The following is a 27,388-nucleotide window of genomic DNA, read 5'->3' as shown; positions in this document are numbered from 1 at the left end:
TTTCCCAATATAGTCCTCTTAGCGCTCAGAATGTCCAATTGCAGTTTCTACAGAAAGAGTGTTTCAGAAAGGCTCAATCAAAAGTAAGGTTCAACTCTGTTAGTTGAATGCACAGAACAGAAAGAAGTTTCATACAATGCTTCTGTGTAGTTTATATTTGAACATATTCTTTTTTCCACTATTACCCACTTAGCGCTACGAATGTCCAGTTGCATTTTCTACAGACAGAGTGTTTCAAAACTGCTCACTCAATAGTATGGTTTAACTCTGTTAGCTGAATTCTCAGATCAGAAAGAAGTTTCACAGAATGCTTCTGTGTAGTTTATATTTGAATATATTCCTTTTTCCACTACTACTCTCTTAGCGCTCCAAAGGTCCAGTTGCATTTTCTACAGAAAGAGAGTTCAGATCTGCTCAATCAAAAGTATGGTTTAACTCTGTTAGCTGAATGCACAGATCAGAAAGAAGTTTCACAGAATGATTCTGTGTAGTTTATATTTGGAGACATTCCTTTTTCCACTATTACCCTCTTAGCGCTCCGAATCTCCCCTTGCATTTTCTACAGAAAGAGTGTTTCAGAACGGCTCAATCAAAACTAAGGTTCAACTCTTTTAGTTGAACAAACAGAACAGAAAGAAGTTTCACACAATTCTTCTGTGTAGTTTTTATTTGTAGACATTCTTTTTCCCAACATAGGCCTCTTAGCGCTCAGAATGTCCAATGGCAGTTTCTACAGAAAGAGTGTTTCAGAACGGCTCAATCAAAAGTAAGGTTCAACTCTGTTAGTTGAATGCACAGAACAGAAAGAAGTTTCATACAATGCTTCTGTGTAGTTTATATTTGAACATATTCTTTTTTCCACTATAACCCACTTAGCGCTACGAATGTCCAGTTGCATTTTCTACAGACAGAGTGTTTCAAAACTGCTCAATCAAAAGTATGGTTTAACTCTGTTAGCTGAATGCTCAGATCAGAAATAAGTTTCACAGAATGCTTCTGTGTAGTTTATATTTGAATATATTCCTTTTTCCACTACTACGCTCTTAGCGCTCGAAATGTCCAGTTGCATTTTCTACAGAAAGAGTGTTCAGATCTGCTCAATCAAAAGTATGGTTTAACTCTGTTAGCTGAATGCACAGATCAGAAAGAAGTTTCACCGAATGATTCTGTGTAGTTTATATTTGAAGACATTCCTTTTTCCACTATTACCCTCTTAGCGCTCCGAATCTCCACTTGCATTTTCTACAAAAAGAGTGTTTCATAACTGCTCAATCAAAAATATGTTTTATCTCTGTTAACTGAATTTACAGATCAGAAATAAGTTTCACAGAATGCATCTGTGTAGTTTTTATTTGAAGATATTCTTCTTCCCAATGTAGGCCTCTTAGCGCTTAGCATGTCCAATTGCAGTTTCTACAGAAAGAGTGTTTCAGAACGGCTCAATCAAAAGTAAGGTTCAACTCTGTGAGTTGAATGCACAGAACAGAAAGAATTTTCACAGAATGCTACTGTGTAGTTTATATTTGAATATATTCCTTTTTCCACTATTACCCTCTTAGCGCTCCGAATGTCCACTTGCATTTTCTACAGAAAGAGTGTTCAGAACTGCGCAATCAAAAGTATGGTTTAACTCTGTTAGCTTAATGAACATATCAGAAATAAGTTTCACACAATGCTTCTGTGTAGTTTTTATTTGAAGATATTATTTTTCCCAATATATGCCTCTTAGCGCTCAGAATGTCCAATTGCAGTTTCTACAGAAAGAGTGTTTCAGAAAGGCTCAATCAAAAGTAAGGTTCAACTCTGTTAGTTGAATGCACAGAACAGAAAGAAGTTTCATACAATGCTTCTGTGTAGTTTATATTTGAACATATTCTTTTTTCCACTATTACCCACTTAGCGCTACGAATGTCCAGTTGCATTTTCTACAGACAGAGTGTTTCAAAACTGCTCAATCAAAAGTATGGTTTAACTCTGTTAGCTGAATTCTCAGATCAGAAAGAAGTTTCACAGAATGCTTCTGTGTAGTTTATATTTGAATATATTCCTTTTTCCACTACAACTCTCTTAGCGCTCCAAAGGTCCAGTTGCATTTTCTACAGAAAGAGAGTTCAGATCTGCTCAATCAAAAGTATGGTTTAACTCTGTTAGCTGAATGCACAGATCAGAAAGAAGTTTCACAGAATGATTCTGTGTAGTTTATATTTGGAGACATTCCTTTTTCCACTATTACCCTCTTAGCGCTCCGAATCTCCCCTTGCATTTTCTACAGAAAGAGTGTTTCAGAACGGCTCAATCAAAACTAAGGTTCAACTCTTTTAGTTGAACAAACAGAACACAAAGAAGTTTCACACAATTCTTCTGTGTAGTTTTTATTTGTAGACATTCTTTATCCCAATATAGGCCTCTTAGCGCTCAGAATGTCCAATTGCAGTTTCTACAGAAAGAGTGTTTCAGAACGGCTCAATCAAAAGTAAGGTTCAACTCTGTTAGTTGAATGTACAGAACAGAAAGAAGTTTCAAACAATGCTTCTGTGTAGTTTATATTTGAACATATTCTTTTTTCCACTATTACCCACTTAGCGCTACGAATGTCCAGTTGCATTTTCTACGGACAGAGTGTTTCAAAACTGCTCAATCAAAAGTATGGTTTAACTCTGTTAGCTGAATGCTCAGATCAGAAAGAAGTTTCACAGAATGCTTCTGTGTAGTTTATATTTGAATATATTCCTTTTTCCACTACTACGCTCTTAGCGCTCCAAATGTCCAGTTGCATTTTCTACAGAAAGAGTGTTCAGATCTGCTCAATCAAAAGTATGGTTTAACTCTGTTAGCTGAATGCACAGATCAGAAAGAAGTTTCACCGAATGATTCTGTGTAGTTTATATTTGAAGACATTCCTTTTTCCACTATTACCCTCTTAGCGCTCCGAATCTCCACTTGCATTTTCTACAAAAAGAGTGTTTCATAACTGCTCAATCAAAAATATGTTTTATCTCTGTTAACTGAATTTACAGATCAGAAATAAGTTTCACAGAATGCATCTGTGTAGTTTTTATTTGAAGATATTCTTTTTCCCAATGTAGGCCTCTTAGCGCTTAGCATGTCCAATTGCAGTTTCTACAGAAAGAGTGTTTCAGAACGGCTCAATCAAAAGTAAGGTTCAACTCTGTTAGTTGAATGCACAGAACAGAAAGAATTTTCACAGAATGCTACTGTGTAGTTTATATTTGAATATATTCCTTTTTCCACTATTACCCTCTTAGCGCTCCGAATGTCCACTTGCATTTTCTACAGAAAGAGTGTTCAGAACTGCGCAATCAAAAGTATGGTTTAACTCTGTTAGCTTAATGAACATATCAGAAATAAGTTTCACACAATGCTTCTGTGTAGTTTTTATTTGAAGATATTATTTTTCCCAATAGAGGCCTCTTAGTGCTCAGAATGTCCAATTGCAGTTTCTACAGAAAGAGTGTTTCAGAAAGGCTCAATCAAAAGTAAGGTTCAACTCTGTTAGTTGAATTCACAGAACAGAAAGAAGTTTCATACACTGCTTCTGTGTAGTTTATATTTGAACATATTCTTTTTTCCACAATTACCCACTTAGCGCTACGAATGTCCAGTTGCATTTTCTACAGACAGAGTGTTTCAAAACTGCTCAATCAAAAGTATGGTTTAACTCTGTTTGCTGAATGCTCAGATCAGAAGTTTCACAGAATGCTTCTGTGTAGTTTATATTTGAATATATTCCTTTTTCCACTACTACTCTCCTAGCGCTCCAAATGTCCAGTTGCATTTTCTACAGAAAGAGAGTTCAGATCTGCTCAATCAAAAGTATGGTTTAACTCTGTTAGCTGAATGCACAGATCAGAAAGAAGTTTCACAGAATGATTCTGTGTAGTTTATATTTGGAGACATTCCTTTTTCCACTATTACCCTCTTAGCGCTCCGAATCTCCACTTGCATTTTCTACAGAAAGAGTGTTTCAGAACGGCTCAATCAAAACTAAGGTTCAACTCTTTTAGTTGAACAAACAGAACAGAAAGAAGTTTCACACAATTCTTCTGTGTAGTTTTTATTTGTAGACATTCTTTTTCCCAATATAGGCCTCTTAGCACTCAGAATGTCCAATTGCAGTTTCTACAGAAAGAGTGTTTCAGAACGGCTCAATCAAAAGTAAGGTTCAACTCTGTTAGTTGAATGCACAGAACAGAAAGAATTTTCATACAATGCTTCTGTGTAGTTTATATTTGACCATATTCTTTTTTCCACTATTACCCACTTAGCGCTACGAATGTCCAGTTGCATTTTCTACAGACAGAGTGTTTCAAAACTGCTCAATCAAAAGTATGGTTTAACTCTGTTAGCTGAATGCTCAGATCAGAAAGAAGTTTCACAGAATGCTTCGGTGTAGTTTATATTTGAATATATTCCTTTTTCCACTACTACGCTCTTAGCGCTCGAAATGTCCAGTTGCATTTTCTACAGAAAGAGTGTTCAGATCTGCTCAATCAAAATTATGGTTTAACTCTGTTAGCTGAATGCACAGATCAGAAAGAAGTTTCACCGAATGATTCTGTGTAGTTTATATTTGAAGACATTCCTTTTTCCACTATTACCCTCTTAGCGCTCCGAATCTCCACTTGCATTTTCTACAAAAAGAGTGTTTCATAACTGCTCAATCAAAAATATGTTTTATCTCTGTTAACTGAATTTACAGATCAGAAATAAGTTTCACAGAATGCATCTGTGTAGTTTTTATTTGAAGATATTCTTCTTCCCAATGTAGGCCTCTTAGCGCTTAGCATGTCCAATTGCAGTTTCTACAGAAAGAGTGTTTCAGAACGGCTCAATCAAAAGTAAGGTTCAACTCTGTTAGTTGAATGCACAGAACAGAAAGAATTTTCACAGAATGCTACTGTGTAGTTTATATTTGAATATATTCCTTTTTCCACTATTACCCTCTTAGCGCTCCGAATCTCCACTTGCATTTTCTACAGAAAGTGTGTTTCAGAACGTCTCAATCAAAACTAAGGTTCAACTCTTTTAGTTGAACAAACAGAACAGAAAGAAGTTTCACACAATTCTTCTGTGTAGTTTTTATTTGTAGACATTCTTTTTCCCAAAATAGGCCTCTTAGCGCTCAGAATGTCCAATTGCAGTTTCTACAGAAAGAGTGTTTCAGAACGGCTCAATCAAAAGTAAGGTTCAACTCTGTTAGTTGAATGCACAGAACAGAAAGAATTTTCATACAATGCTTCTGTGTAGTTTATATTTGACCATATTCTTTTTTCCACTATTACCCACTTAGCGCTACGAATGTCCAGTTGCATTTTCTACAGACAGAGTGTTTCAAAACTGCTCAATCAAAAGTATGGTTTAACTCTGTTAGCTGAATGCTCAGATCAGAAAGAAGTTTCACAGAATGCTTCTGTGTAGTTTATATTTGAATATATTCCTTTTTCCACTACTACGCTCTTAGCTCTCGAAATGTCCAGTTGCATTTTCTACAGAAAGAGTGTTTCAGAACGGCTCAATCAAAACTAAGGTTCAACTCTTTTAGTTGAACAAACAGAACAGAAAGAAGTTTCACACAATTCTTCTGTGTAGTTTTTATTTGTAGACATTCTTTTTCCCAATATAGGCCTCTTAGCACTCAGAATGTCCAATTGCAGTTTCTACAGAAAGAGTGTTTCAGAACGGCTCAATCAAAAGTAAGGTTCAACTCTGTTAGTTGAATGCACAGAACAGAAAGAATTTTCATACAATGCTTCTGTGTAGTTTATATTTGACCATATTCTTTTTTCCACTGTTACCCACTTAGCGCTACGAATGTCCAGTTGCATTTTCTACAGACAGAGTGTTTCAAAACTGCTCAATCAAAAGTATGGTTTAACTCTGTTAGCTGAATGCTCAGATCAGAAAGAAGTTTCACAGAATGCTTCTGTGTAGTTTATATTTGAATATATTCCTTTTTCCACTACTACGCTCTTAGCGCTCGAAATGTCCAGTTGCATTTTCTACAGAAAGAGTGTTCAGATCTGCTCAATCAAAATTATGGTTTAACTCTGTTAGCTGAATGCACAGATCAGAAAGAAGTTTCACCGAATGATTCTGTGTAGTTTATATTTGAAGACATTCCTTTTTCCACTATTACCCACTTAGCGCTCCGAATCTCCACTTGCATTTTCTACAAAAAGAGTGTTTCATAACTGCTCAATCAAAAATATGTTTTATCTCTGTTAACTGAATTTACAGATCAGAAATAAGTTTCACAGAATGCATCTGTGTAGTTTTTATTTGAAGATATTCTTCTTCCCAATGTAGGCCTCTTAGCGCTTAGCATGTCCAATTGCAGTTTCTACAGAAAGAGTGTTTCAGAACGGCTCAATCAAAAGTAAGGTTCAACTCTGTTAGTTGAATGCACAGAACAGAAAGAATTTTCACAGAATGCTACTGTGTAGTTTATATTTGAATATATTCCTTTTTCCACTATTACCCTCTTAGCGCTCCGAATGTCCACTTGCATTTTCTACAGAAAGAGTGTTCAGAACTGCGCAATCAAAAGTATGGTTTAACTCTGTTAGCTTAATGAACATATCAGAAATAAGTTTCACACAATGCTTCTGTGTAGTTTTTATTTGAAGATATTATTTTTCCCAATATAGGCCTCTTAGCGCTCAGAATGTCCAATTGCAGTTTCTACAGAAAGAGTGTTTCAGAAAGGCTCAATCAAAAGTAAGGTTCAACTCTGTTAGTTGAATGCACAGAACAGAAAGAAGTTTCATACAATGCTTCTGTGTAGTTTATATTTGAACATATTCTTTTTTCCACTATTACCCACTTAGCGCTACGAATGTCCAGTTGCATTTTCTACAGACAGAGTGTTTCAAAACTGCTCAATCAAAAGTATGTTTTAACTCTGTTAGCTGAATTCTCAGATCAGAAAGAAGTTTCACAGAATGCTTCTGTGTAGTTTATATTTGAATATATTCCTTTATCCACTACAACTCTCTTAGCGCTCCAAAGGTCCAGTTGCATTTTCTACAGAAAGAGAGTTCAGATCTGCTCAATCAAAAGTATGGTTTAACTCTGTTAGCTGAATGCACAGATCAGAAAGAAGTTTCACCGAATGATTCTGTGTAGTTTATATTTGGAGACATTCCTTTTTCCACTATTACCCTCTTAGCGCTCCGAATCTCCCCTTGCATTTTCTACAGAAAGAGTGTTTCAGAACGGCTCAATCAAAACTAAGGTTCAACTCTTTTAGTTGAACAAACAGAACAGAAAGCAGTTTCACACAATTCTTCTGTGTAGTTTTTATTTGTAGACATTCTTTTTCCCAATATAGGCCTCTTAGCGCTCAGAATGTCCAATTGCAGTTTCTACAGAAAGAGTGTTTCAGAACGGCTCAATCAAAAGTAAGGTTCAACTCTGTTAGTTGAATGCACAGAACAGAAAGAAGTTTCATACAATGCTTCTGTGTAGTTTATATTTGAACATATTCTTTTTTCCACTATTACCCACTTAGCGCTACGAATGTCCAGTTGCATTTTCTACAGACAGAGTGTTTCAAAACTGCTCAATCAAAAGTATGGTTTAACTCTGTTAGCTGAATGCTCAGATCAGAAAGAAGTATCACAGAATGCTTCTGTGTAGTTTATATTTGAATATATTCCTTTTTCCACTACTACGCTCTTAGCGCTCCAAATGTCCAGTTGCATTTTCTACAGAAAGAGTGTTCAGATCTGCTCAATCAAAAGTATGGTTTAACTCTGTTAGCTGAATGCACAGATCAGAAAGAAGTTTCACCGAATGATTCTGTGTAGTTTATATTTGAAGACATTCCTTTTTCCACTATTACCCTCTTAGCGCTCCGAATCTCCACTTGCATTTTCTACAAAAAGAGTGTTTCATAACTGCTCAATCAAAAATATGTTTTATCTCTTTTAACTGAATTTACAGATCAGACATAAGTTTCACAGAATGCATCTGTGTAGTTTTTATTTGAAGATATTCTTTTTCCCAATGTAGGCCTCTTAGCGCTTAGCATGTCCAATTGCAGTTTCTACAGAAAGAGTGTTTCAGAACGGCTCAATCAAAAGTAAGGTTCAACTCTGTTAGTTGAATGCACAGAACAGAAAGAATTTTCACAGAATGCTACTGTGTAGTTTATATTTGAATATATTCCTTTTTCCACTATTACCCTCTTAGCGCTCCGAATGTCCACTTGCATTTTCTACAGAAAGAGTGTTCAGAACTGCGCAATCAAAAGTATGGTTTAACTCTGTTAGCTTAATGAACATATCAGAAATAAGTTTCACACAATGCTTCTGTGTAGTTTTTATTTGAAGATATTATTTTTCCCAATATAGGCCTCTTAGCGCTCAGAATGTCCAATTGCAGTTTCTACAGAAAGAGTGTTTCAGAAAGGCTCAATCAAAAGTAAGGTTCAACACTGTTAGTTGAATGCACAGAACAGAAAGAAGTTTCATACAATGCTTCTGTGTAGTTTATATTTGAACATATTCTTTTTTCCACTATTACCCACTTAGCGCTACGAATGTCCAGTTGCATTTTCTACAGACAGAGTGTTTCAAAACTGCTCAATCAAAAGTATGGTTTACCTCTGTTAGCTGAATGCTCAGATCAGAAAGAAGTTTCACAGAATGCTTCTGTGTAGTTTATATTTGAATATATTCCTTTTTCCACTACTAATCTCTTAGCGCTCCAAATGTCCAGTTGCATTTTCTACAGAAAGAGTGTTCAGATCTGCTCAATCAAAAGTATGGTTTAACTCTGTTAGCTGAATGCACAGATCAGAAAGAAGTTTCACAGAATGATTCTGTGTAGTTTATATTTGGAGACATTCCTTTTTCCACTATTACCCTCTTAACGCTCCGAAAATCCACTTGCATTTTCTACAGAAAGACTGTTACAGAACGGCTCAATCAAAACTAAGGTTCAACTCTTTTAGTTGAACAAACAGAACAGAAAGAAGTTTCACACAATTCTTCTGTGTAGTTTTTATTTGTAGACATTTTTTTCCCAATATAGGCCTCTTAGCACTCAGAATGTCCAATTGCAGTTTCTACAGAAAGTGTGTTTCAGAACGGCTCTATCAAAAGTAAGGTTCAACTCTGTAAGTTGAATGCACAGAACAGAAAGAATTTTCATACAATGCTTCTGTGTAGTTTATATTTGAACATATTCTTTTTTCCACTATTACCCACTTAGCGCTACGAATGTCCAGTTGCATTTTCTACAGACAGAGTGTTTCAAAACTGCTCAATCAAAAGTATGGTTTAACTCTGTTAGCTGAATGCTCAGATCAGAAAGAAGTTTCACAGAATGCTTCTGTGTAGTTTATATTTGAATATATTCCTTTTTCCACTACTACGCTCTTAGCGCTCCAAATGTCCAGTTGCATTTTCAACAGAAAGAGTGTTCAGATCTGCTCAATCAAAAGTATGGTTTAACTCTGTTAGCTGAATGCACAGATCAGAAAGAAGTTTCACCGAATGATTCTGTGTAGTTTATATTTGAAGACATTCCTTTTTCCACTATTACCCTCTTAGCGCTCCGAATCTCCACTTGCATTTTCTACAAAAAGAGTGTTTCATAACTGCTCAATCAAAAATATGTTTTATCTCTGTTAACTGAACTTTCAGATCAGAAATAAGTTTCAGAGAATGCATCTGTGTAGTTTTTATTTGAAGATATTCTTTTTCCCAATGTAGGCCTCTTAGCGCTTAGCATGTCCAATTGCAGTTTCTACAGAAAGAGTGTTTCAGAACGGCTCAATCAAAAGTAAGGTTCAACTCTGTTAGTTGAATGCACAGAACAGAAAGAATTTTCACAGAATGCTACTGTGTAGTTTATATTTGAACATATTCCTTTTTCCACTATTACCCTCTTAGCGCTCCGAATGTCCACTTGCATTTTCTACAGAAAGAGTGTTCAGAACTGTGCAATCAAAAGTATGGTTTAACTCTGTTAGCTTAATGAACATATCAGAAATAAGTTTCACACAATGCTTCTGTGTAGTTTTTATTTGAAGATATTTTTTTTCCCAATAGAGGCGTCTTAGCGCTCAGAATGTCCAATTGCAGTTTCTACAGAAAGAGTGTTTCAGAAAGGCTCAATCAAAAGTAAGGTTCAACTCTGTTAGTTGAATGCACAGAACAGAAAGAAGTTTCATACAATGCTTCTGTGTAGTTTATATTTGAACATATTCTTTTTTCCACTATTACCCACTTAGCGCTACGAATGTCCAGTTGCATTTTCTACAGACAGAGTGTTTCAAAACTGCTCAATCAAAAGTATGGTTTAACTCTGTTAGCTGAATGCTCAGATCAGAAAGAAGTTTCACAGAATGCTTCTGTGTAGTTTATATTTGAATATATTCCTTTTTCCACTACTACTCTCTTAGAGCTCCAAATGTCCAGTTGCATTTTCTACAGAAAGAGTGTTCAGATCTGCTCAATCAAAAGTATGGTTTAACTCTGTTAGCTGAATGCACAGATCAGAAAGAAGTTTCACCGAATGATTCTGTGTAGTTTATATTTGAAGACATTCCTTTTTCCACTATTACCCCATTAGCGCTCCGAATCTCCACTTGCATTCTCTACGAAAAGAGTGTTACATAACTGCTCAATCAAAAATATGTTTTATCTCTGTTAACTGAATTTACAGATCAGAAATAAGTTTCACAGAATGCATCTGTGTAGTTTTTATTTGAAGATATTCTTTTTCCCAATGTAGGCCTCTTAGCGCTTAGCATGTCCAATTGCAGTTTCTACAGAAAGAGTGTTTCAGAACGGCTCAATCAAAAGTAAGGTTCAACTCTGTTAGTTGAATGCACAGAACAGAAAGAATTTTCACAGAATGCTACTGTGTAGTTTATATTTGAATATATTCCTTTTTCCACTATTACCCTCTTAGCGCTCCGAATGTCCACTTGCATTTTCTACAGAAAGAGTGTTCAGAACTGCACAATCAAAAGTATGGTTTAACTCTGTTAGCTTAATGAACATATCAGAAATAAGTTTCACACAATGCTTCTGTGTATTTTTTATTTGAAGATATTATTTTTCCCAATAGAGGCCTCTTAGCGCTCAGAATGTCCAATTGCAGTTTCTACAGAAAGAGTGTTTCAGAAAGGCTCAATCAAAAGTAAGGTTCAACTCTGTTAGTTGAATGCACAGAACAGAAAGAAGTTTCATACAATGCTTCTGTGTAGTTTATATTTGAACATATTCTTTTTTCCACTATTACCCACTTAGCGCTACGAATGTCCAGTTGCATTTTCTACAGACAGAGTGTTTCAAAACTGCTCAATCAAAAGTATGGTTTAACTCTGTTAGCTGAATGCTCAGATCAGAAAGAAGTTTCACAGAATGCTTCTGTGTAGTTTATATTTGAATATATTCCTTTTTCCACTACTACTCTCTTAGCGCTCCAAATGTCCAGTTGCATTTTCTACAGAAAGAGTGTTCAGATCTGCTCAATCAAAAGTATGGTTTAACTCTGTTAGCTGAATGCACAGATCAGAAAGAAGTTTCACCGAATGATTCTGTGTAGTTTATATTTGAAGACATTCCTTTTTCCACTATTACCCCATTAGCGCTCCGAATCTCCACTTGCATTCTCTACAAAAAGAGTGTTACATAACTGCTCAATCAAAAATATGTTTTATCTCTGTTAACTGAATTAACAGATCAGAAATAAGTTTCACAGAATGCATCTGTGTAGTTTTTATTTGAAGATATTCTTTTTCAAAATGTAGGCCTCTTAGCGCTTAGCATGTCCAATTGCAGTTTCTACAGAAAGAGTGTTTCAGAACGGCTCAATCAAAAGTAAGGTTCAACTCTGTTAGTTGAATGCACAGAACAGAAAGAATTTTCACAGAATGCTACTGTGTAGTTTATATTTGAATATATTCCTTTTTCCACTATTACCCTCTTAGCGCTCCGAATGTCCACTTGCATTTTCTACAGAAAGAGTGTTCAGAACTGCGCAATCAAAAGTATGGTTTAACTCTGTTAGCTTAATGAACATATCAGAAATAAGTTTCACACAATGCTTCTGTGTAGTTTTTATTTGTAGACATTCTTTCTCCCAATATAGGCCTCTTAGCGCTCAGAATGTCCAATTGCAGTTTCTACAGAAAGAGTGTTTCAGAACGGCTCAATCAAAAGTAAGGTTCAACTCTGTTAGTTGAATGCACAGAACAGAAAGAAGTTTCATACAGTGCTTCTGTGTAGTTTATATTTGAACATATTCTTTTTTCCACTGTTACCCACTTAGCGCTACGAATGTCCAGTTGCATTTTCTACAGACAGAGTGTTTCAAAACTGCTCAATCAAAAGTATGGTTTAACTCTGATAGCTGAATGCTCAGATCAGAAAGAAGTTTCACAGAATGCTTCTGTGTAGTTTATATTTGAATATATTCCTTTTTCCACTACTACGCTCTTAGCGCTCCAAATGTCCAGTTGCATTTTCTACAGAAAGAGTGTTCAGATCTGCTCAATCAAAAGTATGGTTTAACTCTGTTAGCTGAATGCACAGATCAGAAAAAAGTTTCACCGAATGATTCTGTGTAGTTTATATTTGAAGACATTCCTTTTTCCACTATTACCCTCTTAGCGCTCCGAATCTCCACTTGCATTTTCTACAAAAAGAGTGTTTCATAACTGCTCAATCAAAAATATGTTTTGTCTCTGTTAACTGAATTTACAGATCAGAAATAAGTTTCACAGAATGCATCTGTGTAGTTTTTATTTGAAGATATTCTTTTTCCCAATGTAGGCCTCTTAGCGCTTAGCATGTCCAATTGCAGTTTCTACAGAAAGAGTGTTTCAGAACGGCTCAATCAAAAGTAAGGTTCAACTCTGTTAGTTGAATGCACAGAACAGAAAGAATTTTCACAGAATGCTACTGTGTAGTTTATATTTAAATATATTCCTTTTTCCACTATTACCCTCTTAGCGCTCCGAATGTCCACTTGCATTTTCTACAGAAAGAGTGTTCAGAACTGCGCAATCAAAAGTATGGTTTAACTCTGTTAGCTTAATGAACATATCAGAAATAAGTTTCACACAATGCTTCTGTGTAGTTTTTATTTGAAGATATTATTTTTCCCAATATAGGCCTCTTAGCGCTCAGAATGTCCAATTGCAGTTTCTACAGAAAGAGTGTTTCAGAAAGGCTCAATCAAAAGTAAGTTTCAACTCTGTTAGTTGAATGCACAGAACAGAAAGAAGTTTCATACAATGCTTCTGTGTAGTTTATATTTGAACATATTCTTTTTTCCACTATTACCCACTTAGCGCTACGAATGTCCAGTTGCATTTTCTACAGACAGAGTGTTTCAAAACTGCTCAATCAAAAGTATGGTTTAAGTCTGTTAGCTGAATTCTCAGATCAGAAAGAAGTTTCACAGAATGCTTCTGTGTAGTTTATATTTGAATATATTCCTTTATCCACTACAACTCTCTTAGCGCTCCAAATGTCCAGTTGCATTTTCTACAGAAAGAGAGTTCAGATCTGCTCAATCAAAGGTATGGTTTAACTCTGTTAGCTGAATGCACAGATCAGAAAGAAGTTTCACCGAATGATTCTCTGTAGTTTATATTTGGAGACATTCCTTTTTCCACTATTACCCTCTTAGCGCTCCGAATCTCCCCTTGCATTTTCTACAGAAAGAGTGTTTCAGAACGGCTCAATCAAAACTAAGTATCAACTCTTTTAGTTGAACAAACAGAACAGAAAGAAGTTTCACACAATTCTTCTGTGTAGTTTTTATTTGTAGACATTCTTTTTCCCAATGTAGGCCTCTTAGCGCTCAGAATGTCCAATTGCAGTTTCTACAGAAAGAGTGTTTCAGAACGGCTCAATCAAAAGTAAGGTTCAACTCTGTTAGTTGAATGCACAGAACAGAAAGAAGTTTCATACAATGCTTCTGTGTAGTTTATATTTGAACATATTCTTTTTTCCACTATTACCCACTTAGCGCTACGAATGTCCAGTTGCATTTTCTACAGACAGAGTGTTTCAAAACTGCTCAATCAAAAGTATGGTTTAATTCTGTTAGCTGAATTCTCAGATCAGAAAGAAGTTTCACAGAATGCTTCTGTGTAGTTTATATTTGAATATATTCCTTTATCCACTACAACTCTCTTAGCGCTCCAAAGGTCCAGTTGCATTTTCTACAGAAAGAGAGTTCAGATCTGCTCAATCAAAGTTATGGTTTAACTCTGTTAGCTGAATGCACAGATCAGAAAGAAGTTTCACCGAATGATTCTGTGTAGTTTATATTTGGAGACATTCCTTTTTCCACTATTACCCTCTTAGCGCTCCGAATCTCCCCTTGCATTTTCTACAGAAAGAGTGTTTCAGAACGGCTCAATCAAAAGTAAGGTTCAACTCTGTTAGCTGAATGCACAGAACAGAAAGAGTTTTCACAGCATGCTACTGTGTAGTTTATATTTGAATATATTCCTTTTTCCACTATTACCCTCTTAGCGCTCCGAATGTCCACTTGCATTTTCTACAGAAAGAGTGTTCAGAACTGCGCAATCAAAAGTATGGTTTAACTCTGTTAGCTTAATGAACATATCAGAAATAAGTTTCACACAATGCTTCTGTGTAGTTTTTATTTGAAGATATTATTTTTCCCAATATAGGCCTCTTAGCGCTCAGAATGTCCAATTGCAGTTTCTACAGAAAGAGTGTTTCAGAAAGGCTCAGTCAAAAGTAAGGTTCAACTCTGTTAGTTGAATGCACAGAACAGAAAGAAGTTTCATACAATGCTTCTGTGTAGTTTATATTTGAACATATTTTTTTTCCCCTATTACCCACTTAGCGCTACGAATGTCCAGTTCCATTTTCTACAGACAGAGTGTTTCAAAACTGCTCAATCAAAAGTATGGTTTAACTCTGTTAGCTGAATGCTCAGATCAGAAAGAAGTTTCACAGAATGCTTCTGTGTAGTTTATATTTGAATATATTCCTTTTTCCGCTACTACTCTCTTAGCGCTCCAAATGTCCAGTTGCAATTTCTACAGAAAGAGTGTTCAGATCTGCTCAATCAAAAGTATGGTTTAACTCTGTTAGCTGAATGCACAGATCAGAAAGAAGTTTCACAGAATGATTCTGTGTAGTTTATATTTGGAGACATTCCTTTTTCCACTATTACACTCTTAGCGCTCCGAATCTCCACTTGCATTTTCTACAGAAAGAGTGTTTCAGAACGGCTCAATCAAAACTAAGGTTCAACTCTTTTAGTTGAACAAACAGAACAGAAAGAAGTTTCACACAATTCTTCTGTGTAGTTTTTATTTGTAGACATTCTTTTTCCCAATATAGGCCTCTTAGCGCTCAGAATGTCCAATTGCAGTTTCTACAGAAAGAGTGTTTCATAACGGCTCAATCAAAAATATGTTTTATCTCTGTTAACTGAATTTACAGATCAGAAATAAGTTTCACAGAATGCATCTGTGTAGTTTTTATTTGAAGATATTCTTTTTCCCAATGTAGGCCTCTTAGCGCTTAGCATGTCCAATTTCAGTTTCTACAGAAAGAGTGTTTCAGAACGGCTCAATCAAAAGTAAGGTTCAACTCTGTTAGTTGAATGCACAGAACAGAAAGAATTTTCACAGAATGCTACTGTGTAGTTTATATTTGAATATATTCCTTTTTCCACTATTCCCCTCTTAGCGCTCCGAATGTCCACTTTCATTTTCTACAGAAAGAGTGATCAGAACTGCGCAATCAAAAGTAAGGTTTAACTCTGTTAGCTTAATGAACATATCAGAAATAAGTTTCACACAATGGTTCTGTGTAGTTTTTATTTGAAGATATTATTTTTCCCAATATAGGCCTCTTAGCGCTCAGAATGTCCAATTGCAGTTTCTACAGAAAGAGTGTTTCAGAAAGGCTCAATCAAAAGAAAGGTTCAACTCTGTTAGTTGAATGCACAGAACAGAAAGTAGTTTTATACACTGCTTCTGTGTAGTTTATATTTGAACATATTCTTTTTTCCACTATTACCCACTTAGCGCTACGAATGTCCAGTTGCATTTTCTACAGACAGAGTGTTTCAAAACTGCTCAATCAAAAGTATTGTTTAACTCTGTTAGCTGAATGCTCAGATCAGAAAGAAGTTTCACAGAATGCTTCTGTGTAGTTTATATTTGAATATATTCCTTTTTCCACTACTACGCTCTTAGTGCTCCAAATGTCCAGTTGCATTTTCAACAGAAAGAGTGTTCAGATCTGCTCAATCAAAAGTATGGTTTAACTCTGTTAGCTGAATGCACAGATCAGAAAGATGTTTCACCGAATGATTCTGTGTAGTTTATATTTGAAGACATTCCTTTTTCCACTATTACCCTCTTAGCGCTCCGAATCTCCACTTGCATTTTCTACAAAAAGAGTGTTTCATAACTGCTCAATCAAAAATATGTTTTATCTCTGTTAACTGAATTTACAGATCAGAAATAAGTTTCACAGAATGCATCTGTGTAGTTTTTATTTGAAGATATTCTTTTTCCCAATGTAGGCCTCTTAGCGCTTAGCATGTCCAATTGCAGTTTCTACAGAAAGAGTGTTTCAGAACGGCTCAATCAAAACTAAGGTTCAACTCTGTTAGTTGAATGCACAGAACAGAAAGAATTTTCACAGAATGCTACTGTGTAGTTTATATTTGAATATATTCCTTTTTCCACTATTACCCTCTTAGCGCTCCGAATGTCCACTTGCATTTTCTACAGAAAGAGTGTTCAGAACTGCGCAATCAAAAGTATGGTTTAACTCTGTTAGCTTAATGAATATATCAGAAATAAGTTTCACACAATACTTCTGTGTAGTTTTTATTTGAAGATATTATTTTTCCCAATATAGGCCTCTTAGCGCTCAGAATGTCCAATTGCAGATTCTACAGAAAGAGTGTTTCAGAAAGGCTCAATCAAAAGTAAGGTTCAACTCTGTTAGTTGAATGCACAGAACAGAAAGATGTTTCATACAATGCTTCTTTGTAGTTTATATTTGAACATATTCTTTTTTCCACTATTACCCACTTAGCGCTACGAATGTCCAGTTGCATTTTCTACAGACAGAGTGTTTCAAAACTGCTCAATCAAAAGTATTGTTTAACTCTGTTAGCTGAATGCTGAGATCAGAAAGAAGTTTCACAGAATGCTTCTGTGTAGTTTATATTTGAATATATTCCTTTTTCCACTACTACTCTCTTAGCGCTCCAAATGTCCAGTTGCATTTTCTACAGAAAGAGTGTTCAGATCTGCTCAATCAAAAGTATGGTTTAAATCTGTTAGCTGAATGCACAGATTAGAAAGAAGTTTCACAGAATGATTCTGTGTAGTTTATATTTTTAGACATTCCTTTATCCACTATTACCCTCTTAGCGCTCCGAATCTCCACTTGCATTTTCTACAGAAAGAGTGTTTCAGAACGGCTCAATCAAAACTAAGGTTCAACTCTTTTAGTTGAACAAACAGAACAGAAAGTAGTTTCACACAATTCTTCTGTGTAGTTTTTATTTGTAGACATTCTTTTTCCCAATATAGGCCTCTTAGCGCTCAGAATGTCCAATTGCAGTTTCTACAGAAAGAGTGTTTCAGAAAGGCTCAATCAAAAGTAACGTTCAACTCTGTTAGTTGAATGCACAGAACCGAAAGAAGTTTCATACAATGCTTCTGTGTAGTTTATATTTGAACATATTCTTTTTTCCACTATTACCCACTTAGCGCTACGGATGTCCAGTTGCATTTTCTACAGACAGAGTGTTTCAAAACTGTTCAATCAAATGTATGGTTTAACTCTTTTAGCTGAATGCTCAGATCAGAAAGAAGTTTCACAGAATGCTTCTGTGTAGTTTATATTTGAATATATTCCTTTTTCCACTACTACTCTCTTAGCGCTCCAAATGTCCAGTTGCATTTTCTACAGAAAGAGTGTTCAGATCTGCTCAATCAAAAGTATGGTTTAAATCTGTTAGCTGAATGCACAGATTAGAAAGAAGTTTCACAGAATGATTCTGTGTAGTTTATATTTTTAGACATTCCTTTTTCCACTATTACCCTCTTATCGCTCCGAATCTCCACTTGCATTTTCTACAGAAAGTGTGTTTCAGAACGGCTCAATCAAACTAAGGTTCAACTCTTTTAGTTGAACAAACAGAACAGAAAGAAGTTTCACACAATTCTTCTGTGTAGTTTTTATTTGTAGACATTCTTTTTCCCAATATAGGCCTCTTAGCGCTCAGAATGTCCAATTGCAGTTTCTACAGAAAGAGTGTTTCAGAACGGCTCAATCAAAAGTAAGGTTCAACTCTGTTAGTTGAATGCACAGAACAGAAAGAAGTTTCATACAATGCTTCTGTGTAGTTTATATTTGAACATATTCTTTTTTCCACTATTACCCACTTAGCGCTACGAATGTCCAGTTGCATTTTCTACAGAGTGTTTCAAAACTGCTCAATCAAAAGTATGGTTTAACTCTGTTAGCTGAATGCTCAGATCAGAAAGAAGTTTCACAGAATGCTTCTGTGTAGTTTATATTTGAATATATTCCTTTTTCCACTACTACGCTCTTAGCGCTCCAAATGTCCAGTTGCATTTTCTACAGAAAGAGTGTTCAGATCTGCTCAATCAAAAGTATGGTTTAACTCTGTTAGCTGAATGCACAGATCAGAAAGAAGTTTCACCGAATGATTCTGTGTAGTTTATATTTGAAGACATTCCTTTTTCCACTATTACCCTCTTAGCGCTCCGAATCTCCACTTGCATTTTCTGCAAAAAGAGTGTTTCATAACTGCTCAATCAAAAATATGTTTTATCTCTGTTAACTGAATTTACAGATCAGAAATAAGTTTCACAGAATGCATCTGTGTAGTTTTTATTTGAAGATATTCTTTTTCCCAATGTAGGCCTCTTAGCGCTTAGCATGTCCAATTGCAGTTTCTACAGAAAGAGTGTTTCAGAACGGCTCAATCAAAAGTAAGGTTCAACTCTGTTAGTTGAATGCACAGAACAGAAAGAATTTTCACAGAATGCTACTGTGTAGTTTATATTTGAATATATTCCTTTTTCCACTATTACCCTCTTAGCGCTCCGAATGTCCACTTGCATTTTCTACAGAAAGAGTGTTCAGAACTGCGCAATCAAAAGTATGGTTTAACTCTGTTAGCTTAATGAACATATCAGAAATAAGTTTCACACAATGGTTCTGTGTAGTTTTTATTTGAAGATATTATTTTTCCCAATATAGGCCTCTTAGCGCTCAGAATGTCCAATTGCAGTTTCTACAGAAAGAGTGTTTCAGAAAGGCTCAATCAAAAGAAAGGTTCAACTCTGTTAGTTGAATGCACAGAACAGAAAGTAGTTTTATACACTGCTTCTGTGTAGTTTATATTTGAACATATTCTTTTTTCCACAATTACCCACTTAGCGCTACGAATGTCCAGTTGCATTTTCTACAGACAGAGTGTTTCAAAACTGCTCAATCAAAAGTATGGTTTAACTCTGTTAGCTGAATGCTCAGATCAGAAAGAAGTTTCACAGAATGCTTCTGTGTAGTTTATATTTGAATATATTCCTTTTTCCACTACTACTCTCTTAGCGCTCCAAATGTCCAGTTGCATTTTCTACAGAAAGAGAGTTCAGATCTGCTCAATCAAAAGTATGGTTTAACTCTGTTAGCTGAATGCACAGATCAGAAAGAAGTTTCACCGAATGATTCTGTGTAGTTTATATTTGGAGACATTCCTTTTTCCACTATTACCCTCTTAGCGCTCCGAATCTCCACTTGCATTTTCTACAGAAAGAGTGTTTCAGAACGGCTCAATCAAAACTAAGGTTGAACTCTTTTAGTGAACAAACAGAACAGAAAGAAGTTTCACACAATTCTTCTGTGTAGTTTTTATTTGTAGACATTCTTTTTCCCAATATAGGCCTCTTAGCGCTCAGAATGTCCAATTGCAGTTTCTACAGAAAGAGTGTTTCAGAACGGCTCAATCAAAAGTAAGGTTCAACTCTGTTAGTTGAATGCACAGAACAGAAAGAAGTTTCATACAATGCTTCTGTGTAGTTTATATTTGAACATATTCTTTTTTCCACTATTACCCACTTAGCGCTACGAATGTCCAGTTGCATTTTCTACAGACAGAGTGTTTCAAAACTGCTCAATCAAAAGTATGGTTTAACTCTGTTAGCTGAATGCTCAGATCAGAAAGAAGTTTCACAGAATGCTTCTGTGTAGTTTATATTTGAATATATTCCTTTTTCCACTACTACGCTCTTAGCGCTCCAAATGTCCAGTTGCATTTTCTACAGAAATAGTGTTCAGATCTGCTCAATCAAAAGTATGGTTTAACTCTGTTAGCTGAATGCACAGATCAGAAATAAGTTTCACCGAATGATTCTGTGTAGTTTATATTTGAAGACATTCCTTTTTCCACTATTACCCCCTTAGCGCTCCGAATCTCCACTTGCATTTTCTAAAAAGGAGTGTTTCATAAATGCTCAATCAAAAATATGTTTTATCTCTGTTAACTGAATTTACAGATCAGAAATAAGTTTCACAGAATGCATCTGTGTAGTTTTTATTTGAAGATATTCTTTTTCCCAATGTAGGCCTCTTAGCGCTTAGCATGTCCAATTGCAGTTTCTACAGAAAGAGTGTTTCAGAACGGCTCAATCAAAAGTAAGGTTCAACTCTGTTAGTTGAATGCACAGAACAGAAAGAATTTTCACAGAATGCTACTGTGTAGTTTATATTTGAATATATTCCTTTTTCCACTATTACCCTCTTAGCGCTCCGAATGTCCACTTGCATTTTCTACAGAAAGAGTGTTCAGAACTGCGCAATCAAAAGTATGGTTTAACTCTGTTAGCTTAATGAACATATCAGAAATAAGTTTCACACAATGCTTCTGTGTAGTTTTTATTTGAAGATATTATTTTTCCCAATGTGGGCCTCTTAGCGCTTAGCATGTCCAATTGCAGTTTCTACAGAAAGAGTGTTTCAGAACGGCTCAATCAAAGGTAAGGTTCAACTCTGTTAGTTGAATGCACAGAACAGAAAGAATTTTCACAGAATGCTACTGTGTAGTTTATATTTGAATATATTCCTTTTTCCACTATTACCCTCTTAGCGCTCCGAATGTCCACTTGCATTTTCTACAGAAAGAGTGTTCAGAACTGCGCAATCAAAAGTATGGTTTAACTCTGTTAGCTTAATGAACATATCAGAAATAAGTTTCACACAATGCTTCTGTGTAGTTTTTATTTGAAGATATTATTTTTCCCAATATAGGCCTCTTAGCGCTCAGAATGTCCAATTGCAGTTTCTACAGAAAGAGTGTTTCAGAACGGCTCAATCAAAAGTAAGGTTCAACTCTGTTAGTTGAATGCACAGAACAGAAAGAAGTTTCATACAATGCTTCTGTGTAGTTTATATTTGAACATATTCTTTTTTCCACTATTACCCACTTAGCGCTACGAATGTCCAGTTGCATTTCCTACAGACAGAGTGTTTCAAAACTGCTAAATCAAAAGTATGGTTTAACTCTGTTAGCTGAATGCTCAGATCAGAAAGAAGTTTCACAGAATGCTTCTGTGTAGTTTATATTTGAATACATTCCTTTTTCCACTACTACTCTCTTAGCGCTCCAAATGTCCAGTTGCATTTTCTACAGAAAGAGTGTTCAGATCTGCTCAATCAAAAGTATGGTTTAACTCTGTTAGCTGAATGCACAGATCAGAAAGAAGTTTCACAGAATGATTCTGTGTAGTTTATATTTGGAGACATTCCTTTTTCCACTATTACCCTCTTAGCGCTCCGAATCTCCACTTGCATTTTCTACAGACAGAGTGTTTCAAAACTGCTCAATCAAAAGTATGGTTTAACTCTGTTAGCTGAATGCTCAGATCAGAAAGAAGTTTCACAGAAGGCTTCTGTGTAGTTTATATTTGAATATATTCCTTTTTCCACTACTACGCTCTTAGCGCTCCAAATGTCCAGTTGCATTTTCTACAGAAAGAGTGTTCAGATCTGCTCAATCAAAAGTATGGTTTAACTCTGTTAGCTGAATGCACAGATCAGAAAGAAGTTTCACAGAATGATTCTGTGTAGTTTATATTTGGAGACATTCCTTTTTCCACTATTACCCTCTTAGCGCTCCGAATCTCCACTTGCATTTTCTACAGAAAGAGTGTTTCAGAACGGCTCAATCAAAACTAAGGTTCAACTCTTTTAGTTGAACAAACAGAACAGAAAGAAGTTTCACACAATTCTTCTGTGTAGTTTTTATTTGTAGACATTCTTTTTCCCAATATAGGCCTCTTAGCGCTCAGAATGTCCAATTGCAGTTTCTACAGAAAGAGTGTTTCAGAACGGCTCAATCAAAAGTAAGGTTCAACTCTGTTAGTTGAATGTACAGAACAGAAAGAAGTTTCATACAATGCTTCTGTGCAGTTTATATTTGAACATATTCTCTTTTCCACTATTACCCACTTAGCGCTACGAATGTCCAGTTGCATTTTCTACAGGGAGAGTGTTTCAAAACTGCTCAATCAAAAGTATGGTTTAACTCTGTTAGCTGAATGCTCAGATCAGAAAAAAGTTTCACAGAATGCTTCTGTGTAGTTTATATTTGAATATATTCCTTTTTCCACTACTACTCTCTTAGCGCTCCAAATGTCCAGTTGCATGTTCTACAGAAAGAGTGATCAGATCTGCTCAATCAAAAGTATGGTTTAACTCTCTTAGCTGAATGCACAGATCAGAAAGAAGTTTCACCGAATGATTCTGTGTAGTTTATATTTGAAGACATTCCTTTTTCCACTATTACCCTCTTAGCGCTCCGAATCTCCACTTGCATTTTCTACAAAAAGAGTGTTTCATAACTGCTCAATCAAAAATATGTTTTATCTCTGTTAACTGAATTTACAGATCAGAAATAAGTTTCACAGAATGCATCTGTGTAGTTTTTATTTGAAGATATTCTTTTTCCCAATGTAGGCCTCTTAGCGCTTAGCATGTCCAATTGCAGTTTCTACAGAAAGAGTGTTTCAGAACGGCTCAATCAAAAGTAAGGTTCAACTCTGTTAGTTGAATGCACAGAACAGAAAGAATTTTCACAGAATGCTACTGTGTAGTTTATATTTGAATATATTCCTTTTTCCACTATTACCCTCTTAGCGCTCCGAATGTCCACTTGCATTTTCTACAGAAAGAGTGTTCAGAACTGCGCATTCAAAAGTATGGTTTAACTCTGTTAGCTTAATGAACATATCAGAAATAAGTTTCACACAATGCTTCTGTGTAGTTTTTATTTGAAGATATTATTTTTCCCAATATAGGCCTCTTAGCGCTCAGAATGTCCAATTGCAGTTTCTACAGAAAGAGCGTTTCAGAAAGGCTCAATCAAAAGTAAGGTTCAACCCTGTTAGTTGAATGCACAGAACAGAAAGTAGTTTCATACAATGCTTCTGTGTAGCTTATATTTGAACCTATTCTTTTTTCCACTATTACCCACTTAGCGCTACGAATGTCCAGTTGCATTTTCTACAGACAGAGTGTTTCAAAACTGCTCAATCAAAAGTATGGTTTAACTCTGTTAGCTGAATGCTCAGATCAGAAAGAAGTTTCACAGAATGCTTCTGTGTAGTTTATATTTGAATATATTCCTTTTTCCACTACTACTCTCTTAGCGCTCCAAATGTCCAGTTGCATTTTCTACAGAAAGAGTGTTCAGATCTGCTCAATCAAAAGTATGGTTTAACTCTGTTAGCTGAATGCACAGATCAGAAAGAAGTTTCACAGAATGATTCTGTGTAGTTTATATTTGGAGACATTCCTTTTTCCACTATTACCCTCTTAGCGCTCCGAATCTCCACTTGCATTTTCTAGAGAAAGAGTGTTTCAGAACGGCTCAATCAAAACTAAGGTTCAACTCTTTTAGTTGAACAAACAGAACAGAAAGAAGTTTCACACAATTCTTCTGTGTAGTTTCTATTTGTAGACATTCTTTTTCCCAATATAGGCCTCTTAGCGCTCAGAATGTCCAATTGCAGTTTCTACAGAAAGAGTGTTTCAGAACGGCTCAATCAAAAGTAAGGTTCAACTCTGTTAGTTGAATGCACAGAACAGAAAGAAGTTTCATACAATGCTTCTGTGTAGTTTATATTTGAACATATTCTTTTTTCCACTATTACCCACTTAGCGCTACGAATGTCCAGTTGCATTTTCTACAGACAGAGTGTTTCAAAACTGCTCAATCAAAAGTATGGTTTAACTCTGTTAGCTGAATGCTCAGATCAGAAAGAATTTTCACAGAATGCTTCTGTGTAGTTTATATTTGAATATATTTCTTTTTCCACTACTACGCTCTTAGCGCTCCAAATGTCCAGTTGCATTTTCTACAGAAAGAGTGTTCATATCTGCTCAATCAAAAGTATGGTTTAACTCTGTTAGCTGAATGCACAGATCAGAAAGAAGTTTCACCGAATGATTCTGTGTAGTTTATATTTGAAGACATTCCTTTTTCCACTATTACCCTCTTAGCGCTCCGAATCTCCACTTGCATTTTCTACAAAAAGAGTGTTTCATAACTGCTCAATCAAAAATATGTTTTATCTCTGTTAACTGAATTTACAGATCAGAAATAAGTTTCACAGAATGCATCTGTATAGTTTTTATTTGAAGATATTCTTTTTCCCAATGTAGGCCTCTTAGCGCTTAGCATGTCCAATTGCAGTTTCTACAGAAAGAGTGTTTCAGAACGGCTCAATCAAAAGTAGGGTTCAACTCTGTTAGTTGAATGCACAGAACAGAAAGAATTTTCACAGAATGCTACTGTGTAGTTTATATTTGAATATATTCCTTTTTCCACTATTACCCTCTTAGCGCTCCGAATGTACACTTGCATTTTCTACAGAAAGAGTGTTCAGAACTGCGCAATCAGAAGTATGGTTTAACTCTGTTAGCTTAATGAACATATCAGAAATAAGTTTCACACAATGCTTCTGTGTAGTTTTTATTTGAAGATATTATTTTTCCCAATAGAGGCCTCTTAGCGCTCAGAATGTCCAATTGCAGTTTCTACAGAAAGAGTGTTTCAGAAAGGCTCAATCAAAAGTAAGGTTCAACTCTGTTAGTTGAATGCACAGAAGAGAAAGAAGTTTCATACACTGTTTCTGTGTAGTTTATATTTGAACATATTCTTTTTTCCACAATTACCCACTTAGCGCTACGAATGTCCAGTTGCATTTTCTACAGACAGAGTGTTTCAAAACTGCTCAATCAAAAGTATGGTTTAACTCTGTTAGCTGAATGCTCAGATCAGAAAGAAGTTTCACAGAATGCTTCTGTGTAGTTTATATTTGAATATATTCCTTTTTCCACTACTACTCTCTTAGCGCTCCAAATGTCCAGTTGCATTTTCTACAGAAAGAGAGTTCAGATCTGCTCAATCAAAAGTATGGTTTAACTCTGTTAGCTGAATTCACAGATCAGAAAGAAGTTTCACAGAATGATTCTGTGTAGATTATATTTGGAGACATTCCTTTTTCCACTATTACCCTCTTAGCGCTCCGAATCTCCACTTGCATTTTCTACAGAAAGAGTGTTTCAGAACGGCTCAATCAAAACTAAGGTTCAACTCTTTTAGTTGAACAAACAGAACAGAAAGAAGTTTCACACAATTCTTCTGTGTAGTTTTTATTTGTAGACATTCTTTTTCCCAATATAGGCCTCTTAGCGCTCAGAATGTCCAATTGCAGTTTCTACAGAAAGAGTGTTTCAGAACGGCTCAATCAAAAGTAAGGTTCAACTCTGTTAGTTGAATGCACAGAACAGAAAGAAGTTTCATACAATGCTTCTGTGTAGTTTATATTTGAACATATTCTTTTTTCCACTATTACCCACTTAGCGCTACGAATGTCCAGTTGCATTTTCTACAGACAGAGTGTTTCAAAACTGCTCAATAAAAAGTATGGTTTAACTCTGTTAGCTGAATGCTCAGATCAGAAAGAAGTTTCACAGAATGCTTCTGTGTAGTTTATATTTGAATATATTCCATTTTCCACTACTACGCTCTTAGCGCTCCAAATGTCCAGTTGCATTTTCTACAGAAAGAGTGTTCAGATCTGCTCAATCAAAAGTATGGTTTAACTCTGTTAGCTGAATGCACAGATCAGAAATAAGTTTCACCGAATGATTCTGTGTAGTTTATATTTGAATATATTCCTTTTCCCACTACTACTCTCTTAGCGCTCCAAATGTCCAGTTGCATTTTCTACAGAAAGAGTGTTCAGATCTGCTCAATCAAAAGTATGGTTTAACTCTGTTAGCTGAATGCACAGATCAGAAAGAAGTTTCACAGAATGATTCTGTGTAGTTTATATTTGGAGACATTCCTTTTTCCACTATTACCCTCTTAGCGCTCCGAATCTCCACTTGCATTTTCTACAGAAAGAGTGTTTCAGAACGGCTCAATCAAAACTAAGGTTCAACTCTTTTAGTTGAACAAACAGAACAGAAAGGAGTTTCACACAATTCTTCTGTGTAGTTTTTATTTGTACACATTCTTTTTCACAATATAGGCCTCTTAGCGCTCAGAATGTCCAATTGCAGTTTCTACAGAAAGAGTGTTTCAGAACGGCTCAATCAAAAGTAAGCTTCAACTCTGTTAGTTGAATGCACAGAACAGAAAGAAGTTTCATACAATGCTTCTGTGTAGTTTATATTTGAACATATTCTTTTTTCCACTATTACCCACTTAGCGCTACGAATGTCCAGTTGCATTTTCTACAGACAGAGTGTTTCAAAACTGCTCAATCAAAAGTATGGTTTAACTCTGTTAGCTGAATGCTCAGATCAGAAAGAATTTTCACAGAATGCTTCTGTGTAGTTTATATTTGAATATATTTCTTTTTCCACTACTACGCTCTTAGCGCTCCAAATGTCCAGTTGGATTTTCTACAGAAAGAGTGTTCAGATCTGCTCAATCAAAAGTATGGTTTAACTCTGTTAGCTGAATGCACAGATCAGAAAGAAGTTTCACCGAATGATTCTGTGTAGTTTATATTTGAAGACATTCCTTTTTCCACTATTACCCTCTTAGCGCTCCGAATCTCCACTTGCATTTTCTACAAAAAGAGTGTTTCATAACTGCTCAATCAAAAATATGTTTTATCTCTGTTAACTGAATTTACAGATCAGAAATAAGTTTCACAGAATGCATCTGTGTAGTTTTTATTTGAAGATATTCTTTTTCCCAATGTAGGCCTCTTAGCACTTAGCATGTCCAATTGCAGTTTCTACAGAAAGAGTGTTTCAGAACGGCTCAATCAAAAGTAATG

Source organism: Symphalangus syndactylus, chromosome 8 (assembly GCF_028878055.3).
Source record: "Symphalangus syndactylus isolate Jambi chromosome 8, NHGRI_mSymSyn1-v2.1_pri, whole genome shotgun sequence".
In the NCBI taxonomy this organism is placed as follows: domain Eukaryota; kingdom Metazoa; phylum Chordata; class Mammalia; order Primates; family Hylobatidae; genus Symphalangus; species Symphalangus syndactylus.
The sequence above is the reverse complement of the archived record's forward strand: the minus strand, read 5'-3'. Positions refer to the sequence as shown.